General features: G+C 43.8%; 1 pseudogene; it reads left to right on the top strand.

Annotated features, from left to right (window-relative positions):
* Nucleotides 1-20,353: 20,353 nt before the first annotated feature.
* Nucleotides 20,354-26,293, top strand: LOC130889979 (40S ribosomal protein S25-like; annotated as a pseudogene).
* Nucleotides 26,294-26,951: the final 658 nt, after the last annotated feature.

The raw sequence follows: 26,951 nt of genomic DNA, 5'->3' as shown, positions 1-26,951 counted from the left end.
GGTATTTCCCAACCATCATCCATCAAATCCTCCCTATCAGCACACTTAATATAAGCTTTAAAACAGCTTTAACCCTACTAGATCTTATGTGACTAGAAAAATCTATTCCCAGTATCACCTCCACCTTCCATACCTACATCTCTTCAACCCTTAGTGATCAAAAAGGAATAGTTAAACTGTACTTCCTTTCATTCCTGATCACACTACTACCTATCCCAATCTTACAAGTATTTACTTACCCTGAGTAATCTCAAAGAAAATAAATAAAATAATAATAAAATATTTTATATATCATTATATTATAATGTGTATGAATAATATATAAGATAATAAAAACCATCACAGCTAACCAATTTGAAATTATCCTGAGTAATTTGTAGTACAATGTTGATCTTTGGGTGGTGTTTATTGGCTTAGTAGCATTATCACATTCCAGGTAGAATCATCACTGTGGGGGCCCATCATCCTTTTGGAGACCAGAAATTGCTGTGGGAAATTTATCATTCACTGGAGAAAACTTAAACACAGTGTCAGATGCTGCAGTCTTAGGTTTGTAAAAGGATCATGACCTATGAAATACATCTGGGATATCCAGGCTTAATTCCTAAACATCTAATCAAACTCAAACCTGAAATCATGTACAGGAAGCTACAGGAAACCTAAAGTCATCCTTAGTTAGTAATTTATGATATAATTAATATCAAAACAGAAAGTTGAAATTTTTAGATAGTTCTTATACCTTCAGGAAATTTCTAAAAAGTCAAAATAAGTTCAAGGGGAAAGAGGTTTGTGACAATAATGGTCCCTAGATTTTGATTTTCTTCTGTCCCATACCAGGTGGCTATTCTGATAAGAGAGAGAGATTTTGAATTTTCTTTTAACAACATGCTTAGGTTTAGAGAAGGGGAGAGCCACACTCCAACTCCAAAGCCACCTTTAGTTGTTTTTTTTCTCTCTATTTATTGTGTACACAGTGTTCTGCCTGCGTGTGTGCCTGCATGACAGAAGAGGGCCCCAGATCTCATTATAGATGGTTGTGAGCCACCCTGTAGTTTCTAGGAATTGAACTCAGGACCTCTGGATGAGCAGCCAGTGCTCTTAACCTCTGAGCCATCTCTCCAGCAACCCCAGCTTTAGTTTTTAACTGAGTTGAGGCTACATAAAGACCACCTGTGTATATGTCTGTAGAGACCAGCAGAAACAGACATTTTGAAGGTTTATGAAATTTACCCTGTAAAAAGTATTCTACACCATTAAGCCGTATTACTCCTTTTCTTAGTATTTTTTTCAGACGGTTCTACATTTTTATTTGATGTTCCATTTGTCCAAAGGTCTTTATATTTCTCAGTTGGATGTTTTTATTTTCCTGGAAAGGCAAAAACAAAACCCGGCCTGACCCTAATTTGATGAGTTGTCCCTTTCATCAGGTTGTATTGCCACTACAATTGAAGAACTATCACTTCTCCTGATTAAGGGGTCTCTCCTCGTTGAATTAAATCTTTATCAATTTTGATGATGTCCATAGCCTTTCTTCTCCGGTGGAAACAAAAGCAAAACCTCCTCAGCATAACACATATCCTGGTTTGCATTCTGAGGTCAACAGATCTTTAAAGTATATTGGATAATTTAGTTCAGTGGGTTTTTTTTTCTCTTTTCCAATGTCTTGCTGCAGCTGCTGTTACCTTTTCATGTAGCTTTCAAATTTTTAAAGTCAATAAAGCACTGTGCAGTCTATCTCAGGGGTCTTTATTACCCCTTTGTGTTTATTAAGCTTTACTTTTAAAATGTAACTAGATCTTCCTATAAATGCTTGTCCTGTAGGATTGTGTGGTACACCTGTAATATGCTTAAAGTTGTAATTCGTGAAAAAAACTGTTTCATTTTACTAGAAATATATGCTGAAGTATTGTCCGTCTTAAGTTGTACAGGTTTTCTTATGATGTGCGTTTGTATGTGTAACCATAGCAACCATTTTGGAACTCAAAGCGGTTGCCCACTGAAAACCTGAATATGGTGTTGAACATGGTGGCATATATCTTTAATCTCAGCACTTGAGAGGCAGAGTCAGGTTGATCTCTGTGAGTTCAAGGCCAGTCTGGTCTAAAATGTGAGTTTCAGGACAGCCAGGACTATTACACAGAGATATCCTGTCTCAAACAAACAAACAAAATCAAAACAAAATAATCCACCAAAAACCCCACAAAACCTGAATATGCATCAATGAGGGAATGTACAGATATTAATTTTCCAAACCCTGCAAAGTGAAACACATCCACCTGCCAAATTCTATTTTTTTTTGAGCATCCTTTGGGTTAATCCCTGCAGGTAGTGAAATTTGGTTATACAGAGAATAAGTATGACATTTCCTTCAAATTTCTGTGGCTTGTTGCCAAGTGACCGAAAATTCCTTTGTCAAACCCCTTCTATTATCATGGTGTTTCTTATGCAGTTCTGAGGTTTCTAGCACATGCCCTACTAATTTATTCCCAGAGTCCAGATGCCCAAAGACCACCGAGAGACCAAGTCCATATGCAATAGCAAAAATCTTAATTTCGAGTTTGAACTCGGGTCCTGTGTCTTTCTGACACAGTGGTGGAACAGGAGAGACCTTGAGCAGCAGGTATTTATTGTGGTTACAGCACAATAAAAAAGGGCTAAGGGATCTTGAAATCTGCATAATTACAGACCCAGGACTGGTGTTTGCCCAGGCTCGGGGTGCTTGGCTTGAGTTGATTGATCAGCAAAGTCTGCAAGGAAGTTGCCACAGCAGGAGTGTGTGAGGTCTGGTCTAGAGGCATGTAGGACTTGGTAGGAAATGTCCAATAGTCCCAGGAGTGGATCTGGGTCACAGCTCGGCATCTGGTGTTGGGCCGGACCATGGAGTAGGAGGGCGAGTGGTAGTGGACTTTGGGAGAACTGGCGCAACCAAAACCTGGATAGGTCCTATAGGAACTCACGGATTCTTTGGGGTCAGAAGGAGCTGGAGAGTATAAGGAATTCCTTTGTGGGCCTTGGTCAGTTGATATAGCCTGATCCTCCCTTTGCCAAAGGACCTTGAGGGATTGGGGGTTGCTGGAACCCCATTGTAATGTCGGACTCCCCTTGGACGGTTCTAATGAAGCTAATCAAATCACCCCCTTTCGCTTTCCAGTTGGAGGCTCTAGTCTCACATCCCCAGGCGTGCAGCAAGAACTTTCAGGTCCCCCACAATTTTTAGTTCTTTTTCCCTCTGGGCAGGCATACCAGATGGGCTATGCGTGTCAGATGGTCCTTTCAGTCTCTTGAAAAGCCCATGAATCTTTTATCAAGGCGCAGAGATCAAAGGTCAAATCTGGGTACCAAGTATTGTCTGGTCCCGTCTCAGAAGCAAGGTTCAGTGTCTTACCTGCTTGAGGGTTGGAGATTATTCAGGTTCGCCTCCAAAGGGTATGTGGAGAACCTTGAGTGGGGCATGGCAGCCATAGGAGAAGGGGTAGACATGTCATGGCTTTACCCACTGTAGTCGTAGTTTGAGGGGTTAACAGGGTCTGGTCTCATGGTTCAACCTCAGAGGAGTTTGGTGTTGTCTGGCTGTGGTTCTGGAGGCCCAGTCAATTCTGAATCTGCTACTTGAGTGTGTGAATGGTCAACCTTGATAGCTGTGGTGGTGATCAGGTTCACAGTATGAGGTCCCTTCCGGCGGGGCTCTAGGGTCTTCTGTTGGTGTCTCTGGATACAGACCTGGTCTCCTGGCTGGAACGGATGTGGCATACACGGCAGTGCTGCGCATGCACCTTTTTAGTCTTGGCCAAATGTCTTTGCACACCAGGGCTGCTGCCTCTAGGGAAGAAAAAAAGTCAACATCATTAATTTCATTAAGCAAATTTTACCTTAAGTTAGGGAATCTGCGTGGGGGTTGCCAAACATAAACTCAAAGGGGGTGTGTCCAAGGGCTTATGGGGAATTCTGGACTCAGAATAAGGCAAAAGGAATGAGAGTCACCGAATATCCAGTTATTTCCATGGTTAATTTGGCAAGGGTGTCATTTAGGGTCTGATTCATACGCTCTAATGCCCAAAATTTTGGGGTCCATATGCACAATGTAATTTCCATTTTGCCCTCAAACACATTGGCCAAGTTCTGAGTTACCTGGGCAGCAAATGTGAGTTTGTGGTCTGAACCTAGCGAAACATGAGTATCGAACCTCGGGATGGTGTTTCCCAGCAGTTTCTAGACTACCACCTGGGCCTTCTCATGTTTCTTAGAAAAAGCCTCTACCCATCCTAAAAAGGCATCCATAAAAACTAGCAAATATTTATAGCCATAGTTTCCTGGTTTGTCCTCAATGAAGTCAGTTTCCCAGTGGGACTCGGGTGGAGATCCTCTTGGTAGAGCTCTGGGTTTTCTCTTGGTGGGCTTAACATTTGTCAGTTGGCAGGCTAGACATTTGGAGACCACTTGCTCTACCTTGTCTCCGAGGCAGAAAATCTTGAGGTGAGACCGCCTGAGCAGTTCCTCAGTCTTTTTAGGAGTGGTTCGTTGGATGTGTCCCAACAAGTCTATACTTTCTGCTTCCAGTTAGCCACCATTCCTCTGTTTTTGAGACTGCCAGACTTTGGGCAGACTGTGGATGAGGGCCAAATCTGCGCCAGAATAGACTTGGGGAACGGATCCAAATCCTGTTCCCCTCGTTTGCTCTCTTTCCTGTTCTGCCACCATTACCTGTCAAGGCTTTCTGCACCCTCCCTTCCTATGACACTACTTGACCCAGTGACCTATATCTTTTTTTTTTTTGTTTTTGGCTTTTTTGAGACAGGGTTTCTCTGCAACTTTGGAGCCTCTCATGGAACTAGCTCTTGTAGACCAGGCTGGCCTCGAACTTACAAAGATCCTCCTGCCACTGCCTCTCGAGGGCTGGGATTAAAGGTGTGTGCCACCACCACCTGCCCATGGCCTAATTCTTTACAATAGGTACACTGGTCACTTTGTAGTTGGGGCCTGTCCGCATTTCAGGGATGCTTACCTTGATTCCCACCAAACTCCACAATTGTCTTCACTATTCCTCTGAGTACGAGGGTGTCACTGCCAGAAGTGGTGGGCCATAAGACCTGTCTCTCAGTAGCGGCTCCCATAACCCACCTTTGTCTTTGATTTTCCATGGCCCTAATCCTTTATGTGCCCTTTATCCCATTACTAGTGATGGCTCCTAGTAATGGAGTCTCAACTGGCCATCTCCTTCTACAGGCAAGGATATCAGTGGTAGGACTGGTCTGCATTCAATTCAGTTGTTGGCCAAGGGTGCCCCATGGAAATCTCCAAACCACCCAGGCTGCTGGTAAGACACAGGGCTGTTCTCCAGAAACTGCTAGCAGGACCCATTGCTGAGGTTACATCCACACAAGGAACATGGGGAAGTCAAGCTGGGTCATACAGGAAGCCTGCATCCCTACCTTCTAGTCTCTTGTCCGACGGAAGGTACTCTGTGGGCTATCGAAAGAGAAAAGTGTATGCCAAACAACCCAGTGACAAAGCCCTTGACCTACAAAATGTCCTGCCTCCAAAATATGAAGGACAATGGTGGCACAGAACTTGTGGGAATAGCAAACCCGTGCCTGAAGTGACTTAAGGCCACTCCACTAGAAGGAACCCACACACAACACTTGCTTGGGCAACTAAAAACCAAAATGGATAGATAGACAGACAGACAGATAGATAGATAGATAGACAGACTGACAGACTGACAGACAGACAGACAGACAGACAAATAGACAGTAGATCACCTAGAGGCCTAGGGTAAAACCTTTTTTTTTCTTTTATTAACCAGTAGTGTTTGGTTTTCCATTAGGTCTCTGGACTATCTACTACTATCTATCTAAATCTATCTGGACATTGAACTTCAGTCTTCAGTGTTAACGGAAACACCTTTCCCGTCTTTCTGGCACAATATAAACACACACACATATCACATAGCATATATGTGGGTCTCATAGTTGTTTGGTGCCTGTGGAGATCAGAAAAGGGGGTAAGATCCCCTGGATCTGGAGTTCAATAGGTGTGAGCCTCCATTTGCGCGATGGGAATCAAACCTGGATCCTCTACAAGAACAGCCAGAGCCCCTAACCAAAAACCTATCTCTTTATCCATTCAATATGAAGGCTTTTCTCCTTCTTCGTAGCCCTGGCTGTCCTGTGACTCACTATGTAGACCAGGCTGTCCTGGAACTTCGAGATCTGCCTGCCTCTGTCTCTTGAGCACTAGGATCAAAGTTGTGCACCTCCACCACCCTGCTGAACATAAATGCGTTATGGTAGTCAAGGGCACCTCTAACAAATAGCTGATAGCTTAATTGTGTGTTTACCACACTCGAAATCACTGTGTTGTGGACAGGGTCTTTCTATGTAGCCCAGGCTAGTATCAATTTCCTGCCCCTCCAGCCATCACATTTTGAGTACTGTGCTGACCTGTCCGCACCTCTACAATCAGAGGACCTCTGGGGTGTACGGTAAAGAAAACATCACACAAGACAGACTTGACCTCATTGAAGCTGTGAGAACCCCATTTCTTCTACAGGGTAGGAAAACACACTAAAAGGAAAAGTATCAACTCAGGATACTCAAAACCTAGGTTCCTATTTCTTCCTATGTCTCTCTCTCTCTCTCTCTCTCTCTCTCTCTGTGTGTGTGTGTGTGTGTGTGTGTGTGTGTGTGTCTCCAATGCGTGTGCTTGTGTCTCCAATACTAATGCCTCCACTATATGGTGCACACTGACCTCTGGTCGACGCTACTCTCTCCTCAGTCTAATGATTCCAGGTTGGGGCCATCATACTCTTTCTATGACTGTTTGCTTTCAGTGTCTGAAGGCTCACCTGGGCCGGTTCCAGGTAGACCTGCCAAGAGCTACTCACATCTTCACTATCAACTTCATAGCTTGAGTTCATTATTTCCTATGTGTCTTCTCTTTCTTTTCAACCCTCCAATCTCTAAAAGTATGAGGATCTGTACCAGTGCTTGTTCACTTCAGAGATCTCATCTGTTCTCCTCACTTTATCCTGACCTCATTTCTAAGCATCCTTTGTTTCTCACATTACTTGAGTGTGGATCTTAAGGAGGGAAAAGCCATCCCTGGGCAGTGGTTGGGAAGTGAGCTTCAACTTCTCACATAAAACCTGAGAAGCAGAGGGCTAGATTTCTGGCTTTAGAAACACAATGTGCATAAAGGCTTATCCAGTGGCCTCAGAAAAGCTCTTGGAAATGGCCCCCTAGTCTCCGGTCACTTCTGGGTAAAGTTAGCAGGAGTTAACAGCTGTATCATATGACGTCAGCAGTACCCCACCTGGACATTCTACTGTATCCTGGAGAGCCTGGAATTCTGTGATGTCACCTGTGTTGTGGCAACGCCAACTGCCCTTGAGGCATTTGTTCAGTTTCTGTGTGGTTCACCCACAGCCATGCTGACACGACTGAACAGGCTGCCTGGGAGACAGGATGGAGAGCGCAGGGAGAGCAGAGAGAGACACAGGGAAGATGGCCGTCAGTCTCTGATTCACACAGCAAGAAATAAATGGCTCTGGGGCAAGCGCAGTGAGTCCTGGGCAGGGGACAGAGAGATTTCTGAAGTATGAAGGCTTCAGTTGATCCTTTCAGGAGTGGGACTCAGGAGGTGGGAGTTTCTGGGAAGCAAAGGTCCTCTTCTGCTTTTCTGAGTTATGAAGAGCAGACCCAGAGTTGAGGATTTGTGATGGTGTGTGTTGGCAGAGAGCCAGGGATGGTCAAGGCTTCAACTGCTGTGCTGAGGGCCCTCTGCTTTCCCTCTGCCTCTGCGTGGGAAGCACAGAGGGACCACAGTATTTCCAGTTCCAGCCCTGCCCTTCACTGTCACTGGATTTCTTCTGATTGTGTGTCACTAAAAAGAGGGAGAGTAACGTCCCCCAGATAAGCTCCCAAATAAATCACACACAGAGGTTTCTTCTTTCTTCTGAATGCCTGCCCTTAGCTTGGCGTGTTTCTTGTGAGCTCTTCTTGACTTAAATTATCCTGACGACCTTTTGCCTCTGGGCTTTTATCTTTCTCTTCTGTAAATCTTACACTCACTCTTACTCCATGGCTGCTGAGTGAGCTTGTATCCGAACCCTGGAGTCCTCTACTCTTGTCCTTGGTCTCCTTCCCATTCTCCTCTTTTCAGAGTTCATCTTCCATTTACTCTCTGCCTGCTAGTCCACCGATCCCTGCTCCTGTCTCACTATTGACTGTCCATTTCTCTACTATGACCATCAGGTGTTATAGCCAGGCACAGTAACACAGCTTAACAGAGTTAAACATATATAGCATAAAGAAAAGTCATACACCTGAATAAAAATATTTCCCAATATTGATGGATAAATCGAGCAATGGTAAGGGGACCAACCTGAGGATAATTGTCTTTTCTTTGGGGTCTTCAGTGGATTCCATGCATTCCCTCTTTCTCAGGCCTCTTCTGGGGACTCAACATGGTTCTTCATGGCCTTGTACCATCTCACTGTCCAAATTCACTGATGTTTGTCTACCTACAGGGAGTGCTGGAAAGGCACGGACCTCAGCCTCCCTCACCAAGCAGGAGCAGCAGAGGAACAAGGTTGATGAACTGACCCTTCAGCTTCAGATGATGACCAATGAAAGGAATGAACTTCATGCAGTCCTGGCCAATTTTACCAACACTGATGTGAACAACAGGTAGTCATTATGTCCAGTTCTCTGGTGACTGTCTTGACCCTCCTGAGTCCACACCAGCATTCCTCATGGCATTTGATTCTGTACCTCCAAGGTGTCCTCCTGAGCAAACTACTTTTCCTGAGTGCATCTGAGAGGCAGAACTGAAGCCTGGGTAGGAGTGAGATGGGGACACAGGCTGTTCTGCTTCCTCCGTATGAGAAGTAGAGCCTGTGGCCTGAGTCACATTCTATGGATAGGGCAGCAGTGTGTGAACTCACAACACGCATTTCAAAGAGGTCTTGACAGGTGTTGGCTTGTGAGAGATGCTGGGTGCTAAGTTCATGGGAGTCTTTGTATTTGACTGGGGGATTTCTAGCTGGTTGCTCTGGGAGCAGGGCCTGGGCCCACTTGGTTTATCTCAATGTGTGACCTGAAGGCCTGGAGCTAATCCTGGAACCTCTCTGCCCTTGTTTCTTGTGCTCTGAAATAATGCGACCTACCTATTGTGTCTGGCATCCTAATTGTGTATGGGTTTATGTGTGTGAAGGACTAACAGGCCCAAATATTGCCAATATGGCAGTGGCAGATTTTGCTCTTTTAACTTCCCTCTGCCTTGGTCAAACATAAAATTGAATTCCTAAAATTAGTTCTCAAGGCTCATTCCCTTTTTTGGCCACTGACTCAATGCTGAAGACAAACACTAGGTCTCGAAATCAAAATCCATTATTTGGCTTCACTGGCTTACTTGTCCAATCAGGTCTCACCACTCGTCCTAGCAGAGACTCCCCTTATCTCCTTAAAACTCCACTGCAGGCAAAAAAAAAAAAAAAAAAAAAAAAAAAAAAAAAAAAAAAAAAAAAAAAAAAAAAAAAAAAAAAAACCAAAAACACCCGTTGCTTGCTCTCAGCCCTTGCATGATACAGTGGAAACCCCCCTCCCCCCGCCCCGCAATTCTGGGGTTGCTTTTCTGAGTCAATAAATCTCCTCTGTGCTGTGGTGTTTGGGTGTGTTCTGTATTGTCTCTGAGGGGTTCCCTTAGTGTATGTTTGTGTGTGTGTCATCCAGACCCTGTGAGTCAGAGATTGGTAACAGGGCTGAGGATTTGTCTGTCTCAGTTTCAGGTGATATAGTGCTGAGGCCCTGGAGTCCCACTTTGAGCATCCCTGTCCTCATTCTTCGTGCTATCCTTGGTGATTGATTGGAATTCACGGGGGAGTTTATAAAGTCATTGTGCTCTTCGGTCTCCTCCATGGAAATCCTGATTATGAGTTCTGAGCTTCCCTGTGATAACAGGAACACAGAATAAATTTTTTTCTGAAGACAGGAGACAAGACATCCGAGTTTTCATGAATTCCCAGACACATAGCACAGTCTGCTGGGGCACCTTAAAAAGAGCTGGTTTGTTCCTCCAGGCCTACTGACGAAACTCATGTAGCCCTGTCAATCTCCCTCTTGATGCTCTGCCTTTCTGGCCCTGGGACAGAGAAACAATTCTAATAAACATCAACAGGTCCTAGTACCAAGGACTCAGGATGTGACACCCAGTGGACTAGGATTATCCAAGACACAGCCTTAGTTCATATGTCAATGGGGTTCTGATGACTGTGTTCATGGGGTTCTTTGTTCCTGGTCCCATGCTCTACCACAGGCTGAATGCTGAGCTTGAGGAGCTGATGGATCATCAGAAGGAGACATCAGAGCTGGAGAAATTCCCCAAGGAAATTAATGAGGTCTCTTCCAGGTGCAAGGAGCTGACTGAGACCAACTCCTACAGGTGAGTGTCTGATTGGATGGGACCCCACACCTGGGAAGGACAGCTGCTGCACTTGTTTCTCTTTGAACCAAAGTGGGGGCTGTGCTTCTAGCTTGTTTACCCTGTACTTGTCCTCCCAGACTGATTTCTCCCAAGTGCAAGGAGTCAGGGAGCCCCTCCCAACATTGTCCTCTGGGTTTTCAGAGCTTCCAGACAGAAAACATGGTTTGCACCATGAATGGTGTCTGGGACTCTGACAGGGGCTTACAGAGCTTGTTGCTATGGGACACAGAGGTGGAATGTATTCCTCTTGGGTCCTCTGTCCTCTCTCAGACCATGTTTGCTCTATACCTGATGATTTTCTCCCAATACCATGATCAGTGTAGGACCATGCATGTTAGGGGTGCAGAATCCTGTTCTCAGAGGTACATCACCTTGTGATACTGGGATGGCTAATGTGGGCTGCAGTCTGGGACAGGCTGAGGACATAAAACCTTGCAGGAGAGGTGGTTTTAGTAGGTAGGAATGTCAGATGGAAGCGGACTGGAGCTCATCATTGTTTGTGATGGTTAAGCACCCTCCACAGCTGGCTTCTGAAGGAAAAGACAGAGATGAAGGAAAAACTGGGCATGTTGAGAGAGGACAACAGAAAGCTGCAGCAGGAGCAGATCTTCCTGCAAGAGTCCTGTGAGGAGACAAAGAGGCTCTGTGAGGAGGCCCTTGAGAAGATCTGTGACCTCTTGACAAAGCAGCAGCAGGTAAGCTGAGGCAGCAGGAGCAAGCTGCCCACCTATCTAACTGCACACACACACATGTACACCGTCGTGTAACCGTCCACTCAGTTACCAAGCTGACCACCTCCATTCCATCTCATAGTTCATTTCTTGGATCCTTCACAAGTCTTTCTGGAAAGTTCACCTCTTGGAAGACACAACCAGACTGGCAAACAAACCATTCAGCTTTGGTCGAAGCTGCAGTTCTTTGAGGGAGATTAGTATCACATATCACACACCTACATGTCAGTACGGTAGGAAGGGTTCTATGCTGGGAGCCACATAGGGAGAATCACAGAGCTTTGAGTGAGTGAGTGAGTGAGTGAGTGAGTGAGGACAAGGGCCTGGGGATCATTTGTTTGCTAGAACAGAATATTTTTGTTTTGCTTAACCTACCAGGCCAGAGCTCTTTGGATCTCTTGTCTCCTCACAGGTAGAGCTTCCTATCTTTTTCTGTCTCATCTTATGCTAACTGAGTTGTTTACTAAGAAAGAGAAAGGACTTGGTGTATTTCTCAATTTTTCCACATTTTCACTATTTGGAATTAATGAGTCTTTAATAAAAAATTCAAGCCCCAGAGCTATTTTGAAAGTAAAAGGTGGACTTCTTTCCTTTCACCGAACTAAGCTAACCTCCCAGGAAATGTCTGGTTTGTCTCATTAGCCTCACAACACAGAACCTGCAGTCCATGTCTTTCCTGACATTTTGATGTTCACTCTATCATGCACATGGTTATGTCTTAGTACAGATCCCATCATAGTTGTAGAGAGTGCTGCATTTCAGAACAACACTGTGGTGACCTCACTATTCTCCCACTGACTGATATGGAACTATTTTCATGTTATATGCCCTGTGTTATGGTCCAAAGTTGTTGGGTCACTCATATTCTCTGGTGCTATCAAGGTCTTCTCTGGAGGAGCCTGGGTAATGTTTCTTAGGAGACTTCAATGGGTCAGCTTAGAGCTATCGGGAGGCTTCATGTGCAAGCCTCTTCCTTTGGGACTTTCTCATTTGTGGTCGAACTCAGGTGTCCAGAGGTTTACCCGCTCCTGTATAATCAGTAAGTCTTGATATGAAGAACTTTCCTGGAAGGGAAAAGAAGTTCAGACGAGGGCAGAAGCCTGACTGAGTCTAAGAGCGCTGAGAGGCAGCACTGAGGACCCGCTGCCTCCCCTATGAAGGAAAGGTGCTGCAACACTCTAGTCTTCTCCTCTGATTTTCTGAGTTCAGGAGGTGTGTGTGTGTGTTGTGTTTACATGTATTTTTGTGGGTTTCAGAATATGTGTTTGAGCCTTCATGTGTGTGTCCACTCATAGAATGATGGACATCTTTAAGGATGATGAAGAGCAATGTTAATAGAAAGTACTGTTTCTGCTGTGGTTAGCTTTAATTTGCATCAGTCACGGAGCACAAGGAGCTGCCCATCTTTTGCACAGCTAACTAGAACCAAGGACCACAAAACAGATGTTTGTAGAGACATAAATATTCATCGGCAAAGAAATCCTTTACAGAAAACCAAGGTAATGCAGGACATGGAGGTGAGAAAGAGGCTGCTGAGGTAAATCAAGGTGCCTGAGAGCAGGGAAGCCCGGTTGAGGATGTGTGTCCTTCTGTGCTCTGGGTGCAAGGTGACTGCCCACTAACGACTTCTGCATCCTGTTTTGTTCTCCTCATCAATGCCTATGGCCATTTTCCTTTCACCTTTGTCCAATCTTGATTCAGTTAATTTGTCCCTGGATCTTGGCCTGCATTTTATCATTTAAGAGATGCTGAACTGCAGAGGTGTCTCCCCCAGCAGAAGTCCCATAGCCATGCTGAGCTGTGAGAACAGGCTGTCTACTGCAGCACACTCAGGTTCCTCATCGTCTAAAACACTCACTGCATGCTGTGTCTGCAGCGCTCAGAAGTTGCTTTCATTCCAAGCTTCCTAACAATGAGTTAAAGTTGGCCTGATGGTGTTTGGCAGAAATGAGGACCCTCAGTTGTTGCTAGTGGTGTAAAATGGCGAAGCCCTGTGAGAAACTATGTATAATTTTTCAGAACTTGAATTGCAGTCCCCAGATGACCCTGTGATCCCAGAAGGAGAAGTAAGGGTCTACAGAGAATCTAGGGGACACCCGGGTTATAAAGCATTCCTCAGAGCACCGCCAAACCAGAAAATATTCAAATGCCCTTCATTGATAAGTAAACATTCAATGAAGTCAAGCCCTTCATGGAATATTGTTAAGCATGAAGCAATAATGCACTCATTAGGCCATGAGTCAGCCTTCTTCTGTTACTTAGAAAAATTCCTGACATAATCATCTTACTGGATGCAAAGATTTATTTGAATCTTGGTTGTAAAGATTTTCTGGTTTTCTGAACTTATTTCTTGAACTCATTGGGCCCAAAATGAGGTAACTTGTGGTTTAGAGAGCTCCTATTGGAGGAAGCTGCTGTCTTTGGAGGCACGGGGTAGCAGAGTGAGAGGAAGGGGCTGGTCCACCATCAGGCAGTGGTCCTGTACCACAGAACTAAGCCTTTAGTACAGAGTGGAAAACTTGTATGCAAGCTTAGATAACTGATCAAGAACCCTGGGATCAAGCATTTGTGGCCTGGGTGCACAAGGCAAGCACTACATTGACTGCTCTGCCCACTGTGTTCTTCCCCCAGGGACCAGGCGGGCATGTGGTGCATAGACACACAGGCAGGCAAAACCCCCACATTTAAAGCATAAATAGAATAAAATCTCATCAAAACAGAGCAAAGGTACAGAATCCTCACCACATCACCACATCCCTGTGCCTGGTTTAGAATATGGGGCGAGAGGGTGTGGGTTAATGAAAGTTAACTTTCTTCTTTATAGGATCCCAGATGATCTCTTCTTCCATTAGTGTTAGCTAGGAACTACACGTGAGGATGCAATTCAGTGTGCTTGTATCTGAGCATCCATGTACTTGTGATGATCAGGATTGTGTAATCGCATTTGTTTGTGTTGTGTACATGCATGCACGCATGTATATGTGTGTGCAGAAAACCCTGCCCTAAGAACACAATCCTCTAATGAATAGGAACATCAAAGTCTGGAGGAACACCTTCAATTACTGCTGAAGAAGAAGGAACTGGCTACCCAGCAAAGGGACTTCGCAGGAAAGCTGCAGCATCACTTCACTGAGTCCCAGACGAGGTAGGGGCACGGACTGACAGAAGCAGTTGTAGGCTAGTGGATCCTCTGTTTCGGGGTCTCTGACCTCTTTGGGTTTTAGTGTATTTGGCAAGGCTCACACCCACACCCTGGTAGAAAATACCTCAGAATATGATTTGGCTAATCACCAGAAAGTTTTGTCCACAAAACCATATGTTTGGTTATTAGTCTTCTGGGGATTGTGTCCCCTTCTTCTCTTGTGAGAAGCAGGAGGTCAACTGTGAAGGACAGTGTGTCCTCTGCCACTTTATTTTCCTTCAGGAACATTTAGAGATAAGTTTCTAATCTTCTTGCTAACTTGGATGCAGCCCACTCCTACTGATTGCAGGCTCTCTGCAGGGTTCATCAGTTTCCTGTGAGAAGATTTACTCTGGCCATAAACAGATTAGAGGTTTACAAATTAGCCCAAGGCACCTTCTGGCCTGTAGGGATAATTAGAGCCTTCTCTGCAGTGTTGTGTACCCTCCACTAGAGGGCACACGTAGAGTTTTACAGGTTGCCTACATTCACCTGGTGTCTAATTTAGGCCAGGAATATCTTTACTGAACTTTGACTCAGATATTGATATTTCTCCAAAATTAATGTTTTAGGACTGTGAAAAAATGCTGTTTTTTTCATGTCCGGTACAGTGTATTTTTCAGTTCAACTTATAGCATTTTTTAAACGTTGAGAAAAAATCCATCCCAGGGTCACTCAACCTTTTCCGTTAGGGAAGCAGTCAATGAGCTCAGCTAAAAGGCACGGATTTTCTAGCTGGTGGTGGCTCAAAAGCTGACATGGCAGGGCCCCACCAGGTCTCTGTCTCAGCTGCCTTCCTCCTCTAGGTTTGAACATCTCCAGCATGAACTGGAACAGACCACAGCCCAGGAGGAGAGCCTCCTGCAGATGGAGCTGCTGCAGCAGGAGCGCTCTGTGCCAGGCAAGTGAGCCACCATGGAGCCCCATTCCCACCAACCAGGGGATTCACGGTGTGGGTTTCCTTCCTTGACTTTTCTTTACTATCCGTGTATAGGCCAATATTTTCTTCTTGCCTGTGCCCCAGAGAGACTGTTTCTATTTCTTCTCTGACAGCACCTCGTAAGAGAACTGAGAAGCCTGAAGGAAACCAGAGACACCTTGAAGGCATGACATTCTACACTCCAGGATCCAGGCCTCCTCTGAAAAAGCCATGTCCCTTTCTGCTGTGAGCACAACATTGAGGCAAATATCAATCAATCATCAGAGGACCCAGCCACAATCTGATCCACCTCTGTTGGTTCACAATGTCCAGAGAAAAGACTGCATCAGAAATAAGCTTGAGATACAGAGGACACCCCACAAATTACTCAGAAGCTGAACATCCATCACCAAGTGGCCCCAGTGTGGGCAAAACAACATGGAGGGAGATATGTGGGTGAGCAAGAGTCATTCTGTCAGCTATTGTCAAGGGCTTTGGCTAGCTGACTTCGTATGTGATGTGGAATCTGACAAGGAAGACTCTGTCACACTGCTATCCAGACAGACCACACCCAAAAGCCCAAGATTCTCTCTCTAGTGCAGGGCTGACTCTGACCCCTTATCACACACAAGTGTTGGTGATGAGTATTCCCTACAGAGACTAATCCACTTTCTCTTATCTCATGTTATTGATTTGCTTTTTCTTAAAGAATATTCCAAGGGAAAGTGGGATTTTTGCTTAATTTTGGTTGCTTGGTTGTTTTTGTTATGTTTTGGATTGTTTGGTTTGGTTTATATCTCGGGATACCTGTACATTAGTCTTATGGTTGTCTTCATTTTAGTATAAGTTTTTGTTATATTTTGTTGTTTCTTTTATTATTTCCATTGTTTTAGTAATTTGCTAAGGCTATACACTGTCTGTAATGACCGCTGCTTTGAATCGCCTATAAAATACAATGAAAGGTTTATGAATAAAAAACAGTTTTCAACTTTTCACTCTTAAGACTCTTTTTAGCCACATGAGCTGTCTGTCATACTCCTGTAAACCCACAACTCACAAGCATGGGTCAATATCAGCAATTTCCAGGCAATTTTGGCTACTACATGATTTTCTATCCATGGTCTACACAGGCAGATGGCACCTTGGATATGGATACGGATGGCATGGCCTGCTCCTTGTATTCCCACTAGTCTACAGAAAATTAGACATATTGCATCCCTGAGGTCATATATTTCCCTACCATTAAAATGTGGTACACACACTGTACAACATGCTCATGACATCATCATGCAGAGCAAACTGAAGGGAAACACAACTAACTGTAGCTGGAAGCTTTTCTGTGTTCTGCCCGGTCCCTTGACTGCTTATAAAGTATACTCTGAGGCTTAATATTAAATATAAATATTTGGCCAATGACTCAGATTATTACTATCTAGTTCTTACTTTAACCCATTTCGATTAATTTGTGTATTGCCACATGGCTATGATTTACCACTAATTCTCTGACATCCCACTTCTCTGATGGCTACGTGACATCTCCTGGATCTACTCCCTTCCTTCTTTCTGTATCTTGTTAGGATTTGCATATGTATATTCTGCCTTAATCTTGGCCAAATCAGCCTCTTTATTAACAAATGCTAGTAAAACATATTCACAACACACGAGAGGCATCTGAATCACACATCTACATTGTTTGTGGCCTATCAGGAAACAAGGATATTCAACAAAGAAATGTACAAAAGAAATCAGGAAATGCAAAGCAATCTGCCTCTGGTTTTCTTGAAATGTGAGTGATATGCAAAACTGATAACCACACAGTAGAAATAATGTCCTTCATGACATGTTGGGTCATTTTGTGATGCTTTTATTTCTACATGCAATTCCCTCGGTGGTCAGATGAAGGCAGTGGTTTTCATCTAGAAAGCACATTTAAGAGGTTTGTTTGCTGTCATGTGTGTCTTCTTAGACAGCCAAAAGTGCTCTTAATGCATGAGCCATCTCTCCAGTCCCTGCACATGACTTTGTCCTCCCAGTCCTATGTGCTCTATTAATGGATTTGATCAGCTCCAACCAAAGACAGAAGTTTCTTGAGACCTGTAGGGACGGGTCCATGAAGCAGGCATGCTAATTGTCTTAGGCTGCCACACATCCGTGCAGGGCTCACATAGGTTCCGGACGCAGCCCCAGCATCACTGACTGTGTGATTGGAATGGATTTCCTCATCTCTCCCCTAGGTTGACAATGCAGGTTAGGACTGTGTAATCCAATGCAGAATTTGAGAAGACTCTATTGTGGGTAGAGAGGTGGGGTAAGGAATCCCTTTGATAGTCTAAGTAAGCAATATTATGAGGAGACTTATGACTAGCTGGAGAAAAAGGAGCCTGTATCAGGGGCCACATACCTCCTGTGGAGAGTGTTTCTGTGCAAGAATATAAAAAAGGAGAGAGATGGTAGATAGATAGATAGATAGATAGATAGATAGATAGATAGATAGTTAGATAGACTGATAATAGATAGATGGATAGATAGATAATAGATAGATAGATGGATGGATAGATAGATAGATAGATAGATAGATAGATAGGTAGGTAGATATTGATAGCCCAGTAGTATATATGCAGAGACCTACGGAAAAATATATTTTTTTATAAACCAGTAGTATTTGGTATTCCCTAGGTCTCTGGGCTGCCTACTACTGGGCTATGTACCATCTATTTATCTATCTACAATCTATCTGTCTATCCATCTGTGTGTCTATCATCTATCTTACTATCTATCTATCTATCTATCTACTCCGTTCTTGGCTACACAAGCAAGTGTTGGGTGTGTGTTCCTTCTAGTGGAGTGGGCGTTAAGTCAACTCAGACACTGGTTTGCTATTCCCATAAGTTCTGTGCCACCATTGTCCTTCATATTTTGTAGGCAGGACATTTTGTAGGTCAAGGGTTTTGTGACTAGAATGGTTGGCATCTGCTTTTCTCTTTCGATAGCCCACAGAGTACCTTCTCTCACCCAAGAGACTAGAAGGTAGGGATGCAGGCTTCCTGTATGAGCCAGCTTGACTTCCCCATGTTCCATGTGTGGATGTTACCTCAGCAATGGGTCCTGTTCGCAATTTCTGGAGAGCAGCCCTGTGTCTTAGCAGCAGCCTGGGTGGTTTGGAGATTTCTATGGGGCACCCTTGACCAACATCTGAATTGAATGCAGCCCAGTCCTACCACTGGAATCCTTGCCTGGTGAAGGAGACGGCCAGCTGAGACTCCATTACTAGGAGCCATCACTAGGAATAAGGGGGGGGGGAGGACACATAAAGGGAGGGCAGGGCGTATAAAACAAGCTTTCCCACTGATGTGTTATTACTAAGACATTCAGAGAGGAACATTCAGACCCTGCATCATGCTGACACGACCAAAACCAGGGGTAGAGATGTTGCTCAAAGATGGTGCTTACTATGCCCTGGACCTAGGATGATTGACAGTGAAGGCGATTTTGTGATTCCACCTGAGACAACATGATTGACAGTGAAGACTCCAAGCAGCAAACTGTACTAATAGTGTTTGAGTTCCTCCCTGTCCGCGGGACTTGAACTCGGGAGACTGGAGTCTGTGTCAAGACATTAGCTAGGCTTGGGTGCATGGGAGCAAGAAAGCAGCAGTCAGACCTGATGGGCAGGATGATAATTGCCGTGACTTGGATTCGAACCGTGGTTGCTCAGACCACAACACAGAGTACGACATGCCAAACAATGAGCCCTAAAGTGGGTGCTCACCCAAGTGTCAGTAAAGCTCAGCCTGGTGCGGACCGGTTTCCGAGGCTTCCTTCAACTGGCCTGTCCTGCAGAAGGGATTTCTCCAAAGCTGCTGCGCTTATAACGTTGCCAATTGCTCGCGTCTGTGCCTTGTTTGGGTGGTGAGGGCAGTCACCACTGTGAAGTCGGTGGGGCGATGCCACTCTTGCAGGTGCAGTATTTCCCTCCAGCACCTGATAGCCCTCCATCGCCCTCTTCTCTGCATTGGCTGTGGCAGGTGGGGAGGTGAAGAGCTGCTCTGGGGTCCTCCCAAAAAGCTGGGGAGCAAACCAGTTGTCCAAAGCCTTCCATAATGCTGCTGCCTACAGTGTCCAAAACCGTCACTGCCAGTCCCTGGACTCTTACTAAACACGGCTTGGCTGCCCGTTTCTCTGGTTTATTTTGTTGTTTCCACAACACATGGTTTTTGAAATAAATCGGTTCTAGGGTTTTTGATTACGAATTACGTTGTCGTTTCCCTTGTTATATGCGTATCTTTAGCCGGTGGTGTAAAGTTGACCCGTTTTATTAATATCTGGTCCGTTTCCTGTGCTTTAGTGACTTGTTTTTCATAATTTTCTTTTATTAACAAAGGATTCCTGCCGGGTGGTGGTGGCGCACGCCTTTAATTCCAGCACTCGGAAGGTAGTGGCAGGCGGATCTCTGTGAGTTCAAGGCCAGCCTGGTCTACTAGAGCTAGTTTCTTTTGTTTGTCTCGAAAAAAAAAAGAAAAAAAAAGGGATTCCCATTCTTTTCATCCCCAAATAAGCCAAAGACAGAAGGTGGGGGTTGTCACCATTCCCACACTAACCTCCAAAATAAAAATTGCCTTTATTGTTTATCCTGCCACAGGAGAGGCCATAAATAGACACGATGTGACCAAAAGGTGAGACCTTAGGTACCTTAAAGTCCATAGGGTTTTTTTCTTATTTTTTTATTTACTAGGCTTCCAGTATTTCAGAGAAGTAAGTAGGAGAATTTCCATTTGCCTAGTCATCACACAAGGACTGTAAATTTAGAAAGCTGTTTGTTAAAAGTCTAAAAATTGTGGTGTCTGGGAGGGCTCGACCTCTCAATTAATAGCATAACACACTAACCGATTGCGCCACAGAGTCGTTAAAAAGATCAAATCTCATCCACTTGATGAGCCAGACATCACCATGGCAGTCACACCTGTGATGTCCACTTTGTCGCAGCCGAGCATCCGGAACAGGAGACCTCGAAGGCAACCTGCAGGGCTCCCTGCCGGCCCCATGGCCGCTTCCAGATCTCGCGCGAACTTTATGAACCCGGCGCCTCCAGGACACTTTGACCCCTACGCCACCGGGGGTCGGGGCCTTCTAGGACTCCACGCTGGCGGAGTCGGGTTCCGGGCGACCACCAGGACTCTGCAAAGGAGCCCAAGTAAGCGTTAGGGTTTGGTTTTTTACAGACCCCGAGCACACACGCGCGAGGGGTGGTCGCCCCAGGTGTGTGCTGGAGCCTCAGCGAGACACCAGTGGGGAAGGCGGCAAGTGAGGTTCCCGTGCTCAGGGAGTCAGGAAGGGAAGGAGATGGACGAACTTGACACTGAGTGGAGAGGGACCCCCGGGGGGGGGGAGGTGGCCTGGGGGTGGGATTGGGGGCTGTGCACCACAGAGACCAGGTCTTTGTCTCTATCTCCATCTGTCTCTGGACGAAAGTTGTATGGTGATAGTAAGATAGCCATCAGTCTACTACAGGACAAAGCCAGTTCAGGCACCCTCTCCTCCACTGCCCAGGCTCTTAGCTGGGGTCATCCGTGTGGACTCCTGGGAAACCCTCAAGAGCCAAGCCTCTTGCCAAACCCAAAATGGCTTCCTCAATTAAAATATCCCCTTCTCTGCTCCCATATATGTCCTTCCTCCATCTCAACCATCCCACTCTCCCAAGCTCTCCCCAACCCTCACCTTCTCCCTTCTCTCTAACCCTCTCTCCTTCCCCCCACCCCACTCATACCCCCATGCTCCCAATTTTTGCCTGGCATTCCTGTCTGCTTCCATTTTCCAGGAGGATCTATATATGTTTTTTGTGGGTTCACCTTATTATTTAGCTTCTCTAGGATCATGAACTATTGGCTCAATGTCCTTTGTTTATGGCTAGAATCCACTAATGAGTGACTACATACCATATTCATATTTTGGGGACTGGGTTATCTCAATCAGGATAGTGTTTTCTATTTCCATCCATTTGCATGCAAAATTCAAGATGTCTTTTTTTTTTTAACCACTAGTAGTACTGTAATGTGTATATGTGCCACACTTTCTGAATCCATTCTTCCATTGAGGGGCATCTAGGTTGTTTCCAGGCTCTGGCTATTACAAATAAGAACAGATTCTTTTGTAGTATGATTGGGCATTCTTGAGTATATTCCCAAGAGTGGTATTGCTGGATCCTGAGGTGATTGACTCCCAACTTTCTGAGAATCTGCTACATTGATTTCCAAAGTGTTTGCACAAGTTTGCATTCCTACCAGCAATGGATGAGTGTTCCCCTTACTCCACATCCTCAACAGCATAGGCTATCATTGGTGGTTTTAATTTTAGCCATTCTGACAGGTGTAAGTTGTCTTGATTTGCATTTCCCTGATAGCTAAGTAAGTTGAACATGTCCTTAAGTATCTTTTGGCCATTTGAAATTCTTCTGTTGAGAATTCTTTGTTCAGCTCAGTACCCCATTTTTTATTTGGGTTAATTAGAATTTTAATATCTAGTTTCTTGAGTTCTCTATATATTTTGGAAATCAGACCTTTGTCTGATGTGGGGTTGGTGAAGATCTTCTCCCATCCCATAGGTTGCCTTTTTGTCTTAATGACAGTGTCCTTTGCTTCACAAAAGCTTCTCAGTTTCAGGAGGTCCCATTTATTCATTGTTGCTCTTATTGACTGTGCTACTGGAGTTATACGTTGGAAGTGGTCTCCTGTGCCCATGTATTGCAGGCTACTTCCCATTTCCTCTTGTATCGGTTTCAGTGTGGTCTCTAATCCATTTGGACTTGAGTTTTGTGCATGGGGATAGGTATGGATCTATTTTCATTCTTCTACAGGTTGACATCCAGTTATGCCAGCACCACTTGTTAAAGATGCTTTCTTTCTTCCATTGTATAATTTTAGCTTCTTTGTCAAAAATCAGATGTTCATAGGTTTGTGGATTAATATCGGGGTCTGTGATTCGATTTCATTGGTCAATGTCTCTGTTTTTATGCCAATACCAAGCTGTTTTCATTAGTGTAGCTCTGTAACAGAGTTTGATGTCAGGGATGGTCATGCCACCGGAAGTTCCTTTATTGTATAGAATTGTTTTGGCAAGCCTGTGTTTTTCGTTTTTCCATATAAGTTTATTATTGTTCTCTCAAGGTCTGTGAAGAATTTTGTTCGGATTTTGATGGAGATTGCATTGAATCTATAGATTGCTTTTGGTAGAACTGCCATTTTTACTATGCTGATCCTACCAATCCAAGAGCATGGGAGATCATTCCATTTTCTGGTATCCTCTTCAATTTCTTTCTTCAAAGACTTAAAGTCCCTGTCAAGTAGATCTTTCACTCTTTTGGTTAGTGTTACCCCAAGATACTTTATGCTATTTGTGGCTATCGTGAAAGGTGATGTTTCTCTGATTTCCCTCTCTGCTTCTTTATCGTTTGTGTATAGGAGGGCTATTGATTTTTTTTGAGGTGATCTTGTATCCTGCCACATCACTGAAGGCATTTATGAACTGTAGGAGTTCTCTGGCAGAGTTTTTGGGGTCACTTATATACACTATCATATCATCTGTAAATAATGCAAGTTTGACTTCTTTCTTTCCTATTTGAATCCCCTTGATCTCCTTATGTTGTCTTATAGCTATTGCTAGACTTCAAGCACTGTGTTGAAAAGATATAGAGAGAGTGGACAGCCTTGTCTTGTTCCTGACTTAATTTTTCTCCATTTAATTTGATGTTAGCTGTTGGCTTGCTGTATATTATATTTATTATATTTACTATTATATTATATGTTCCTTGCATCCCTAATCTCTCCAAGACCTTTATCAAAAATGGGTGTTGAATTTTGTCAAATACTTTTTCACCATCTAATGAAATGATCATACGGTTTTTTCTTTCAGTTTATTTATATGATGGATTACATTGATAGATTTTCGTATGTTGAACCGGCCCTGCATCTCTGGGATGAAGTATACTTGATCATAAGGGATGATTTTTTTATATGTTCTTGGACTCGGTTTTCCAGTATTATATTGAGAATTTTTGCATCGATGTTCATGAGTGAGATTGGTCTGTAATTATCTTTCTTGGTTGAGCCTTTGTGTGGTTTAGGTATCATGGTAACTGTAGCTTCATAAAAACAGTTGGGCAATGGCTCTTCTGTTTCTATTATGTTGAACACATTAAGGAATATAGGTATTAGCTCTCGCTGGAAGTTCTGGTAGAATTCTGGATTAAAACCATCTGGCCCTTGGCTTTTTTTTTTGGTTGGGAGGTTTTTGATGACTTGTATTTCCTCAAGACTTATAGGTCTATTGAAATTGTTTAGCTTTCCTTGATTTACTTTTGGTGTGTGGTATTTATCTAAAAAATCTTCATTTCTTTACATTTTCCAATTTTGTGGCATACAGGCTTTTGTAGTAAGACCTAATGATTCTCTGAATTTCCTCAGTGTCTGTTGTTATGTCCCCCTTTGCATTTCTGATCTTGTTTTTTGAGTGTTCTCTCTCTGCCTTTTGATTAGTTTGGATAGGGGTTTGTCAGTTTTGTTGATTTTCTCAAAGAACCACCTCTGTATTTCACTGATTGTTTTTTTTGTGTGTGTATGTGTGTTTCTATTTAGTTGATATCAGCCCTCAGTTTGAATATTTCCAGTCTTCTAGTCCTCCTGGGTAAGTCTGCTTCTTTTTATTCTAGATCGCTCAGGTATGCTCTTAAGTCTGTAATGCTATTAACTCTGTTTTCTTTATGTGGACACTCAGTGCTATGAACTTTCCTCTTAGCACTGCTTTCATAAAGCCCCATAGGTTTGGGTATATTGTGTCTTCATTTTCGTTGAATTCAAGAAAGACTTTAACTTCTTTCTTATTTCTTCCTTGACCCAGGGGTGGTTCAGTAGTTGACTGTTCAGTTTCCATGAGTTTGTAGGCTTTCTGGGGGTTATATTGTTGTTAAATTTTAACATTACTCCATGGTGATCCGATAAGACACAGGTGGTTTACTTCAATATTTTTGTATCTGTGGATGTTTGCTCTGTTACTGAGTATGTGATCAATTTTTGAGAAGGTTTCAGGAGGTACTGAGAAGACAGTATATTCTTTTTTTTTTTTTTTTTTTTTTTTTTTTTGGTTTTTCGAGACAGGGTTTCTCTGTGGTTTTGGAGCCTGTCCTGGAACTAACTCTTGTAGACCAGGCTGGTCTCGAACTCACAGAGATCCGCCTGCCTCTGCCTCCCAAGTGCTGGGATTAAAGGCGTGCGCCACCACCGCCCGGCCAAGACAGTATATTCTTTCCTCTTTGTGTGGACTGTTCTATAGCTGTCTGTTAAAGTCCATTTGATTCATTACATCTATTAGTTCTCTTATTTCTCTGTTAAGTTTCTGTCTGGTTGACCTGTCCATTAGTGAGAGAGGAGTGTTGAAATCTCCAACTACTAGAGTGTGGGGTTTCATATATGCTTTGAGTTCTAGTAATGTTTCTTTTATGTATGTGGGTGCTTTTATATTAGGGGCATAGATATTCAGGATTGAGACTTCACCTTGATGAATTGTTCCTGTTATGAGTATAAATGTCCTTCTCCATCTCTTCTGATTGATTTTAGTGTGAAATCAATTTTGTTTGGTATTAGGATAGCCACACCCGCTCGTTTCTTAGTTCCTTTTGATAGGAAAACCTTTTCCCAGGTCTTTACTCTGAGGTAGTGTCTGTCTTTGAGTTTAAGGTGTCTTTCTTATAAACAGCAGAATGTTGCATCCTCTTTTCGTATCCATTCTCTTAACCTGTGCCTTTTTATAGGTGAATTGAGTCCAATGATATAAAGCAATATTAATGACCAGTGGTTGTTAACTCTGGTTTTTTTTTTGTGGTAGTATTTGTGTGTTTCCCTTCTTTAAGTGGTGTTGGTGGAGGGTTATCAGATGTCTGTGCGATTGTGGGTATTTTTGGCTTCCTTGGGTTGAGGTTTTCCTTCTAGTACTTTCTAGCCCTTCTGTAGGGCTGGGTTTATGGATACATATTGCTTAAATCTGTTTTTGTCATGGAATATCTTGTTTTCTCCATCGATGGTGAAAGAAAGCTTTGCTGGGTTTAGTAGTCTGGACTAGCATCCATGGTCTATTTGTGTCTGCAGCACATCTATCCAAGACCTTCTGACTTTCATGGTTTCCATTGAGAAGTCAGGTTTAATTCTGATAGGGTTACCTTTATATGTTACTTGACCGTTTTCCTTTGCAGCTCTTAATATTCCTTCCTTATTCTGTATGTTTTGTGCTTTGATTATTATATGGCAAGGAGATTTTTTTTTTGATCCAGTCTATTTGGTGTTCTGTAAGCTTCTTATACCTTCATAGAAATATCCTTCTTCAGGCTGGGAAAGTTTTCTTCTATACTTTTGTTAAATATATTCTTCCAATATCAATTTTCTTAAAGAATACCAGGTAAAAAGCAGAGTGTGTGTGAAGAGCAAAATGAAAAGTTCTTTGTTTCTTTGTGGGATGACAAAATAAGTCTGGTGAGCTATATATTTCTCTTGCCTACCTCTGACTTTTTCCCGACATCTTAGGGAGGCGGCACTGTCCTTCCCACTCTCCGAGCTCTGTCACGCCGCCCAGGGGCGACAACAAGAAGAAAGAAGACCGAGATTCGGCCCAAAAGGACACAGGCCCAGTAAAGAACTCTGGTGGCAAGGCCAAAGGGAAGGAGTGGTCCAGAAGCAAAGTTCAGGGCAAACTCAACCATCTAGTCCTGTTTGACAAGGCTCCATATGACAAACTCTGTAAGGAAGTCCCTAACTGTAAGCTTTTTACTCCAGCTGTGGTCCCTGAGAGACTGAAGGTTCAGGGATCCCTGGCCAGGGCAGCCCTTCAGGAGCTCTTAGTAAAGGGCTCATCAAGCTGGTTTCAGAGCACAGAGCCCAAGTAATTTCCACCAGAAACACAAAGGGCGGGGACGCCCAAGCTGCTGGTGAAGATACTTAAGTAGGTTCAATTGGCTGTACATATAGAAAAATAAAACTATTTAAATCAAAAAACAAAAGAAAAGAAAGATAATGGACCTCTGTAACTGTAAGCCAGACCTAGTTAAATGTTTTCCTTTCTAAGAGTTGCTGAGGTCATGACGTCTCTTACAGCAACAGAACACGAAATAAAACTCAGACCAGAGAGGACACCAAATGAGGGAGGGACGACCACACCAAAGTGGACAGATTTCCAAGAACTGAAAACTATAAATCTTGGGAAAAGCCACGAAAGCACAATAACTCATGTTAGTAGCCATGAATAAAACTTAGGCTGGATTGTCGGCTATAGTCTGTAATTCTACAGAGGCTCCTAGGCAAGAGGACCAGGAATTCCAGTTACATCAGCCTGGGACCCTGTCAAAAACAGAACAAAACAAAATGGAAAAGGCAGTGGGCCTTATTTTTAAAAGCTGGATGAAAAGACTCTCCAGCAAGCCTATGAAGCCCAGCTCCTTCAACTCTGAATACTGTCCTCTGACCTTCATATCTGCACCATGGCTCCCTCTCCCTGTTCCCTTTCCTCTCTACCCCTCCCCTCACAGGCTTGCTGGGAGGAGAATTCACAGAAACTTGGTATAGAAGTTGACTTTTAAAAACTGTTCTATTGTAAGATACTT

Source organism: Chionomys nivalis, chromosome 18, assembly GCF_950005125.1.
Source record: "Chionomys nivalis chromosome 18, mChiNiv1.1, whole genome shotgun sequence".
Taxonomy (NCBI): Eukaryota; Metazoa; Chordata; class Mammalia; order Rodentia; family Cricetidae; genus Chionomys; species Chionomys nivalis.
The sequence above is the reverse complement of the archived record's forward strand: the minus strand, read 5'-3'. Positions and strand labels throughout refer to the sequence as shown.